This window comes from Triticum aestivum, chromosome 6A, assembly GCF_018294505.1.
Source record: "Triticum aestivum cultivar Chinese Spring chromosome 6A, IWGSC CS RefSeq v2.1, whole genome shotgun sequence".
Taxonomy (NCBI): Eukaryota; Viridiplantae; Streptophyta; class Magnoliopsida; order Poales; family Poaceae; genus Triticum; species Triticum aestivum.
The window spans coordinates 454,451,680-454,461,465 of record NC_057809.1 but is presented as its reverse complement, the minus strand read 5'-3'; positions in this window follow the sequence as shown (position 1 = coordinate 454,461,465).

The window sequence follows — 9,786 nt, the reverse complement described above, 5'->3', positions numbered from 1 at the left end:
CCCCACTCGAAAAAATCTCGTCCCGAGATTCAGGAGTCGGCGGAAAGAAAGCGGGGTACTCAAGTCGAAGACGATCTTCTCGCTCCCAAGTAGCTTCTCTCTCGGAATGCTGAGACCATTGAACCTTGAGAAACTTGATGTTATGACGTCGAGTGACACGCTCTGCTTGATCCAGGATGCAAACGGGGTACTCTAGATAAGTGAGGTTATCTTGGAGATAAAGCGTTTCGTGGTCCACTCCGCGGATGGGATCCGAGAAGCAACACCTAAGTTGAGAGACGTGGAAGACATCATGAACTCGAGAAAGATGTGGGGGTAGTTCCAATTGGTAGGCAACCTCTCCTCGTTTAGCGAGAATGCAAAAAGGACCGATGTAACGAGGAGCCAACTTTCCCTTGATACCGAAACGATGGGTACCCTTCAAAGGAGTAACCCGAAGGTAAGCCTTGTCGCCAACTACATAAGCCACTTCCTTATGACGACGATCAAACTGGCTCTTTTGACGAGATTGGGCTGTTTTCAAATTTTCACGAATGATGTGAACTTGCTCTTCTGCCTCCTGGATCATATCCGGTCCAAAGAATTGTCTTTCACCGGTTTCTGACCAGTTCAAAGGTGTTCAACATCTTCGTCCATACAGAATCTCGAAGGGTGCTTTCTTAAGACTGGATTTGTAGCTATTGTTATAAGCAAACTCGGCAAAGGGAAAACATTTCTCCCAATCCATACCGAATGAGATAACGCAAGCTCTAAGCATGTCTTCGAGAATTTGGTTGACCCTTTCCACCTGACCACTTGACTGAGGGTGGAAAGCAGTACTGAAAGAAAGATGAGTTCCCATGGCATTCTGGAAACTTTCCCAGAAATGAGAGGTGAAAAGACTGCCACGGTCTAAATTGATCTCTAGTGGAACACCATGGAGTGACACTATTCGGGAGATATATAAGTCAGCGAGCTGACTAGCGGTGATACTCTCTCGAACAGGTAGGAAGTGAGCCACTTTGGAAAGACGATCAATGACCACGAAGATAGCATTATTTCCTTTCTTGGTCCTGGGAAAGCCGGTGATGAAGTCCATACCAACTTTGTCCCATTTCCACTCGGGAATAGCTAAAGGTTGAAGGGTGCCAACAGGTCTTTGATGCTCTGCCTTAACATGACGACAAATGTCACAGTTGGCAATATACTAAGCGATTTCTCTCTTCATCCTAGTCCACCAGAACCTCTGGCGTAGGTCCTGATACATCATTGTACTACCGGGATGAATCGTGAGAGGGGATTCATGGGCCTCCTTAAGGATCAGTTGCTGCATCTGTTGACATTTGGGAACCACCAAACGGTTTCCAAAGTAAACAACACCTCGTTCATCCATAGAGAAACAGTTGGCAACTCCCTTGGAAATATTTTTCTTGATCCGGGAAATTCCTGTATCATGCTTCTGAGCCTCTATGATCTGATCCGTAAGGGTAGGTTTCGCCACCAAGGTAGAAAGGGAACCATGAGGAGCTATGTGAAGGTTAAGCTTACAGAATTCCTCATGGAGGGGTGGTTGACATTGTTGCAACATGAGGTTGTTGCAATAGGATTTATGACTTAAAGCATCAGCCATGACATTGGCTTTGCCTGGGTTGTAGGTGATTCCTAAGTCGTAATCCGAGATCAACTCCAACCAATGTCTCTGTCAGAGATTCAGATCCGGTTGGGTGAAGATATGCTTGAGACTCTGATGGTCAGTGTAGATTTCGCAACGGTTACCAAGAAGGTAATGTCGCCAAGTCTTAAGTGCATAGACTACGGCTGCAAGCTCTAGATCATGTGTAGGATAATTTTCCTCATGGGGATGCAACTGTCGAGATGCATAGGCAATCACATGACGATCTTGCATAAGAATGCAACCTAGTCCTTGACGCGAAGCATCGCAATAGATAACAAAGTCTTTGGTGAAATCCGGTGGCACGAGTATGGGCGCAGAAGTCAGGCGTCTTTTCAGTTCCTGAAAACTATGCTCACACTGTGGGGTCCACTCAAACCTTTTATCTTTCTTGAGAAGTTCCGTGAGGGGTTTGGCCACTTTGGAGAAGTTTCCAACGAAGCGGCGACAATAACTGGCTAGACCAAGGAAACTCCTAACTTGCTTGACCGTTTCAGGTGGAGTCCAATTGAGAACGGCTTTAACTCTCTCGGGATTGACAGCAATGCCCTTACCAGAGATCACGTGGCCCAGATAGGTCACTTCTGGCAACCAAAATTCACACTTGGAGAACTTGGCATAAAGGCGGTGCTCTCTGAGTTTTTCTAACACAAGTCTAAGATGTTCGGCATGCTCTTCCTCGTTCTTCGAGTAAATAAGAATATCATCGAGATAAACCATGACGAACTTAGCTAAGTATTCCATAAAGATCGAGTTCATCAAGCGGGAGAAAGTAGCTGGAGCATTGGTTAGGCCAAAAGACATCACGGTGTACTCGTATTGTCCATAACGAGTGATAAAGGCCGTTTTGGGGATGTCCCCATTTCTGATTTTGATTTGGTGGTAGCCTAACCTCCAATCCATCTTGGAAAAGACTGAGGATCCAGTGAGCTGATCATACAAGTCGTTGATCCTGGGGAGCGGATACTTGTTCTTTATCGTGACCACATTAACGGGGCGATAATCTACAACCATCCGATCCGTACCATCCTTCTTCTTGACGAAGAGGACAGGACAAGCCCAAGGAGAAGAACTGGGATGGATGAAACCCTTTTGCAAGGACTCATCAAGTTGTTTCTTAAGCTCGGCTAACTCCAAAGGTGCCATCTTGTATGGTCTCCTAGAGATTGGAACAGTTCCTGGGATAAGTTTTATGACAAACTCTACATCTCTGTCAGGTGGGACACCTGGCAGTTCTTCTGGAAAGACATCCGGGAAGTCACGGACTACCGGAATATCTGCAAGGTCTGGAAGAGGGCTGGCATTAAGAGAATAGAGTTGACGCCTTGCAACTCTAGTAGAGACAGTGACTATTTTGCCAGATGGATGTGTAAGTTGAACAGATCTGGTGTAACAATCGATCTTGGCATGATGAGATGTCATCCAGTCCATGCCCAAGATGATGTTAATATCTGAAGACTTGAGAGATATCAAAGAAGCAAATAATACCAGTCTGTCAACAAGGATTTCATTACCATGGCTTACCTTGGAGGTTTGCCATTTGGAACCAGGAGTCTGGATTATCAGTGGAGTTGGCATATCACAAAATGACATGTCGTGCAACTGAGCATAACCTTCGGATATGAAGGAGTGAGATGCTCCAGTATCAAACAGAACTGAAGCTGGGTGACAATTGACAAGAAGCATACCCAGTACGACGTCGGGATCATCTTGAGCTTCTGTAGCTGAGACGTGGTGCACACATGCTCGTTCAGTGGTGGCTGGCTTGGTACCGATCATCTTGCCTGATGGCTTTTCACGGCCAACAGACCTCTCAGACTGGGGTGGAGTATAACTGGACTAAGGGCAGTCACATGCATAGTGTCATGGTTCTCCGTAGGTGAAGCAAGTTCCTGAGGTAGGACGTGGACCTACATTGGCAAGTGGTCCACTAATAGGCCTGGGTGGAGCACATTGCTGAGCTGGGTGAGGCGCCACATCGGATGCCCTTGGTGCATATCCAGGTGGAAGAACCGAGTTCGGAATCCAAATCCGTCGCTTCTGAGAGCCAGAGCGGGAGGAAGAACCCAGATCACGGTTGTGCTTACGAGACTCCTTGTAAGTGAGCTGAGCTGTCTATGCATTAATGGCCTTGTTCACAAGAGCCTGGAAAGTATCACAATGATGCAGGTGGAGATCACGACGCAACTTAGGGTTGAGACCCTTCCGGAACCTAGCCTGCTTCTTAGCGTCCGTGGACACTTCTTCTGTAGCATAGCGGGCGAGGTTTCCAAACTCTCTACTATAAGCATCAACAGGCAGCTTACCCTGGGTAAAACTATAGAACTCTTCCCTCTTGCGGTCAATGAGAGCCTGAGGAATGTGGTGCTCACGAAAAGCCTCGGTGAAATCCCTCCAGGTAGGAATCTGGCCAGCTGGTAGCATAGCCTCATAGCTCTGCCACCAAATACTAGCAGGACCTTCCAGGTGATAGGTAGCATAGGTGACCTTGTCACCTTCAGCTACGTTCGCAGAATGCAACTTGTGAGTGATGCTTCGGAGCCAGTCATCTGCATCGACTGACTCAATGGAATGATGGAAGGTGGGTGGTTTCAGACCAATGAAGTCAGTGATGGAAACCAACTTCTTACGCTGATGTGCGGTGTTCTGCTCAATCTGTGCCAGCAAGCGTTTAGTCTCACGCTTGTTCCTCTCAGATGCTAACAAGAACTCTGACATCAAAGGCTGGTCAGGAGGATCCTCGTCCCTAACATTTCGATGGTTCTTGCTATGAGCAACTGAACCTAGGTTAGCAGATGACATCTTGGCACAGAAACCAAGGAAACAAGGATGGAATTAGCATCGACATAAGGATGCGGAATGTAATGCAAAAGCATTGGAAACTCTTGAAATCCTAAGACAGTTTCGGCAGCATAACAGCTGTAAATGCTCAAGAAGATTTTGAGCCATTCATCAAAGGAATAGCATAATCAATCAGCATCATAATATCAAGGTTCTGGGTCAAACTGAGGACACAGGAAGTAGTAGAACTGTACGGAGACACAACCCAACAATCCTAAGACTTTACGGTTTAGTAACACGTCATCCTGAGAGATAGAGGAGAATCCTAGGCCTTAACCCTCGTAGAAAAGAAGAGGCTGACTCAAAAAGAATGACATGAGGTAAAGGAGTAAAAAGAGCCTTACGTTCCCTTCCACAATCAATTCCCTTATATAACTAAAGCATTTCTAGACTCAACATCGACCAGTTTGGCTTGGTAATCCTACAGTCAGTCAGGCTCTGATACCAACGCTGTCGGGACCCCGATCCTAAGTCACACTGATTTAGCATGTAACACCTCATATCACTTTGCGGCCTCACGCACGGTATTCCCACGGGTGCCACCTTACCTGGCCCAGGACCGTTTGCGCCTTTTGGCTCACGTATATGATAGTGTCGCTAGCATCCATATGACAGAGAACCCGGGCCGACATGACTAGTCGTGAACCCAAAGTAAAACTAACTTACAGGGACAAGCATACATGAATCAACCTCGAGCATGTCGGTCAACAGCGTATGAATCCGGGCTGTAGCACTGGGCTAACAGGACTCCAGGAACCCGGGCTGTAGCAGGCTAGGCAGGACTCCAGATGTCACCGCGTGACATTTCCCCGAAGGGACAGACACAGGAACGAAGTGAATCACATGCCGGAAAGTTAAGTGTTCCGGAGCAGTAGTGCTGGGCTAGCAGGACTCCGATGAACTGGGCTGTAGCGAACTACTATGGCTCTTGGAAGCACAAGACTACATTTCCCCATAAGAGAGGCTACCAGGGATAAACAACTAGGTTGTCGGATCCCACACATAGCAATACACGTTACACGTACGCATAACATGCAAGTATGTGCTGTACAACATGGCATCACAACATAACTCAAACTCATATAGATAACGGCCCAAAAGAGCCACGTAGCATTCAATACAAACAGGGGTCTCATGACCCATCATTCAGAGCATACAAGCAACGGAAGCATTACATGTCTGAGTACAGACAACTACAAAAGGAAAAGACTAAGAAGCCTGACTAAACACGACCCTCCTAGGGGTACAAGATCGTAGCAGGGATACATGCTACTCGTCGAAGTCACTAGTGTAACCAACTGCAAAACATAAATAAGCAAACGTGAGTACGAAGGTACTCAGCAAGTCTTACATCAGAACTATCTACATATGCAACATTATCAACAAAGGGGGTGGTGGAGTTTTCACAGCAGCAAGCCAGCTTTGACTCAGTGGCTAACCTATACTACGAGCATCAAAAACTTCTTTGAGGTGAGAAGACGCACACGAGTCCACATATTCACCATATCAATACTCCACTATGGATCCGTTCCCGTCTCCCTACGAGAAGGCCATCCATAGCACTCACGCTTATCTTGCGTATTTTAGAGTATCCACTTCAAGTTGTCTATGTACTACATAAGTCCTCCAAGTTTCCATATCCGAGGAAAACGGCTATTCGAATAGATAATGTTAACCCTGCAAGGGTGTACTTCTTCACACACGCTCTCACCACTTATCGCCCTGTACACATCATGTACCTCAGCAACCTTCAAGCGGAAGCCGGGCGAGGGTGTCGGCCACGACCTGACTAACCACACAAGTCTCTCATCCAGGTTTATCGCCTATTCGAGTTCCATCCGCAAAGAGTTCCGGTCGAAGTCTCTAGTACGGCCCCATACGATGTGTGCAGGTTCCCAAGCCCACCATCCAGGTGCCACTTGGTACACCATGCTACAGTGCCTAGTCCGTCCCAAGCCCGTCCCGTCGGACACCACCTAGTAGACAAGTAGCACTACCTACAAACGCCAGAAACTAGTTGCAACTCCTGGACAGAGATCAAGTGGATTAATAAGCCGAGAAGGGCCGGATAACCGGAACCCAATGTGTGGTAGTAACTGGACTTGGATAACATACACAGAACTCAGTGCTTAGGGACGGTTCCAATGAGACAACCCACCATGTACTCCTACATGGCCACTCATCGCTACCTTTACCAAAACGTGTTCACACACTTAGCCTTTATCGGTAGGACATGTTCACCACTCCGATTCATTCCCGATGAATCAGACCTGACACAACTCTAAGCATAGCTGGCATAAAGAAAACAAGCATGGATGAGTAGGCACATCAAGGCTCGAGCAACTCCTACTCATGCTAGTGGGTTTCAACTATTTACTGCGGCAATGACAGGTCATGCAGAGGAATGGGTTCAACTACCGCAGCAGAAAGTAGCAGTTTGAATCGTTGTTGTCCTAATGCAGTATAAGGAGCAGGAGCGAGAGAGTGGGATTTATCAAAATGCTCAAGGGGGGTTGCTTGCCTGATAGAACGACGAAGGGGAACGGCTCCTCTGATAGGTACTCGGGAACACCTTCCGGAGTGGAACCTATCAAGAAGAAACGGTGCTAACGATCAACACACAAACAAATGCAACAAGATGATGCATGAACATGACATGTGCAATAGTGTTTGGGCTAATTCAAGATGCTACCAAGTTGGTTGAATCCCATTTGAATTAAAGATTCAAATGCAATTCAAAATGAAGCATTTAATATGCCCATATTATGTTTTCACTTATATAGCATGTATAAGTTGGTTTTTCATGCATGGAACTGGCATAAATGGATTCCTTGCATTTTTCTGATAATTTTTCATATATAAATTATTTCATTCTAAGCTACGGTTGAATTATTATGATTTTTTGAAGTTTAGGCAATATTCTGGAATTTCCTGAGTTAAAATAATTCCAGAAATCAATTATTGCGTCAGCTCTACGTCAGCATGATGTAAGCGAGTCAACGGGGCTGACCAGGTCAAACCTGACCAGTGGGTCCCACTGGTCAGTGACCCAGTCAACTAACTAAGTTAGTTAGTCCTAACTAACTGGGCAGGGCCCACTAGTCAGTGACCATAGTAGCTAATCTAGCTAGTTAATTAGAGCTAACTAAGGTAATTAGTCGGGTGGGGCCCGCAAGTCAGTGAGAGAGAGGGAGAGGTCAAACTGGGCAGTGGGGTCAGCCCACGCCAGTCAAAGGTCAGCGGTCGCCGGCGTTTAGCCGCCGACGAGTCCAGACGCGGTGGTGCGCTGCGGTTTTTGCCTACAGGGGGCCATTTGGCGCGCGGAGTGCGGCTACAGGATGTGGACGCTCGTCCGCATCCAGCCGTGGTGGTGGCGCGGACGGGGAGTGGCCGGAGTGGCGCCGGCGACGACGAGTGCGGCGGCCGGAGCACGGGTTCGGGCGGCGCAGTGCTATGGTGCATGAGAAGACGAGCTGGTGGCGGTGTTAGCTTGCTGTGGAGCTACGGAGCACGTCCATGTGCGTAGGAGTGACGAACATGGCCTCTGGCCACGGCGGCGAGGAGCTCAGGCGGCGGCGCGAATCGGTCGCCGACGGAACGATGGCCGGAGAGGGAAATAGAGCACGGGGAGAGAGGGGATAAGCAGAGGAGCTCACGGTGAGGCTAACGGAGGGCTCGGCAGACGCGGGGACGGTCGGTGGGCAGCAAATCGACGGCGAGGGTCTCCGGGAACCAAAGTTGAAGAAGATGTCGGGGACGGTGTTGCAGGGCCTCCGGCGAAGCCTGGCTCGGCGTGGAGGTTGAGGACGGTAGCGCGGAGCTAAAGGGCATGTCCAGGGGGCGAGGGGGAGGCAGTGGCCGCGGTGGTGCTTGTCGGCAGCGACAGCAGCGCTCGGGTGCGTGCGAGAGAGAGAACTGAGGAGGGGGAGGAGCTCAAGGGAGTGAGCGAGAGGGACCAGGGAGTGCGTGGCGACGTCCTGGGCGTCGAGGCAGCGGCGGGAAGCAGGAGGTGGCCGGGCATGCGCCGGCGTGCGTCGGCCACGTGCCTCTCATCCTCCTGGCAGGAGGTTGAGGGTGACTGGCAGGGCCAGCTGGCTGGGACGGCCAGCTAAGCCTCACAGTGCCAGGCCTCAGGTAAGGCCCAAGTAAGTGTTTTCCCTTTTTGTTTTCTTTTCTATTTCTGACATTTGTTTTCGACTTAAAAATAAATACCAGCACAAAGTTATAATATACCAGAGGCCCTCACCAAATTCCAACATTTTTGGAGCCTCTAAAATATTTATATTATTTTAAACAGCTCTAATTCAAATACATATGGGTTCATTCAAAAATCCAAAATGTTTAGCAAAAATGTGCATCACCCCTGGTTGTTGTTTCCAACATTTTCCAAAGACCATGAACATTTTTGAAAAGCATTTTGGGTTCATTGAAATTCCATTTTTAATTTGAACCTATTTGAATTTGCTTTGGTGCTAGGGTTTGAAACATCCCCATTTCAATTTCATTTGAAACTTAACATGATGCACAAAGCAAACCTATAACATACCAGAACTAGGGATGTGACAGGACGGAGAAACAGCGTCGTCGTCGTGTTCATGGGGCGGCAACGGAATGCGTCGTGTTCATGGGGAGGCAACGAAATGTGTCGTGTTCATCGGGAGGGCTTGGACATAACAGGCGATGAAAACGAGGCCTGGCGTACCGCAGAACGAAGGAAACGGCCTTGTGTTCGACCGGCCACGTTCGAAACGGGATCCTGTTGACCGGGAGGGGTCTGGCGTACCGCAAAACGGAGGAAACAGACCTCCTATGGTCGAAACGGGTGTCCTGTTCATCGGGAGGGGTGTGGCATACTGCAAAACGGAGGAAACGGACTTGTGTTGGAGCGCTACGGTAGAAACGTGGGTCCTGTTCATCGGGAGGGGTGTGGCGTACCGCAAAACGGGACTCCACGGGATACTGTTCATCTCCACCGTCGACCCCCTCCAGCCTCGACGAGCTACTGTTCATCCACCGTCGACCTCCTCCAGCCTCCACATGCGACTGTTCATCCACGGGCTCCTGTTCATCCAGCCTCCACCGCGCGCTACTCCACCGACTACTGTTCAACCAGCCCTCTCCGCGGGTTCCTGTTCAACCACCCCTCCACGGGCTACTGTTCATCCTGCCCTCCACCGTCTACTGTTCATCCTGCCCTCCACGGGGTGGTCCTGTAAATCCAACCCTCCACGGGGTCCTGTTCATCCAGCCCCAACCGGCTCGATCGATCGGGGTCCTATTCATCTAGAGGCAAC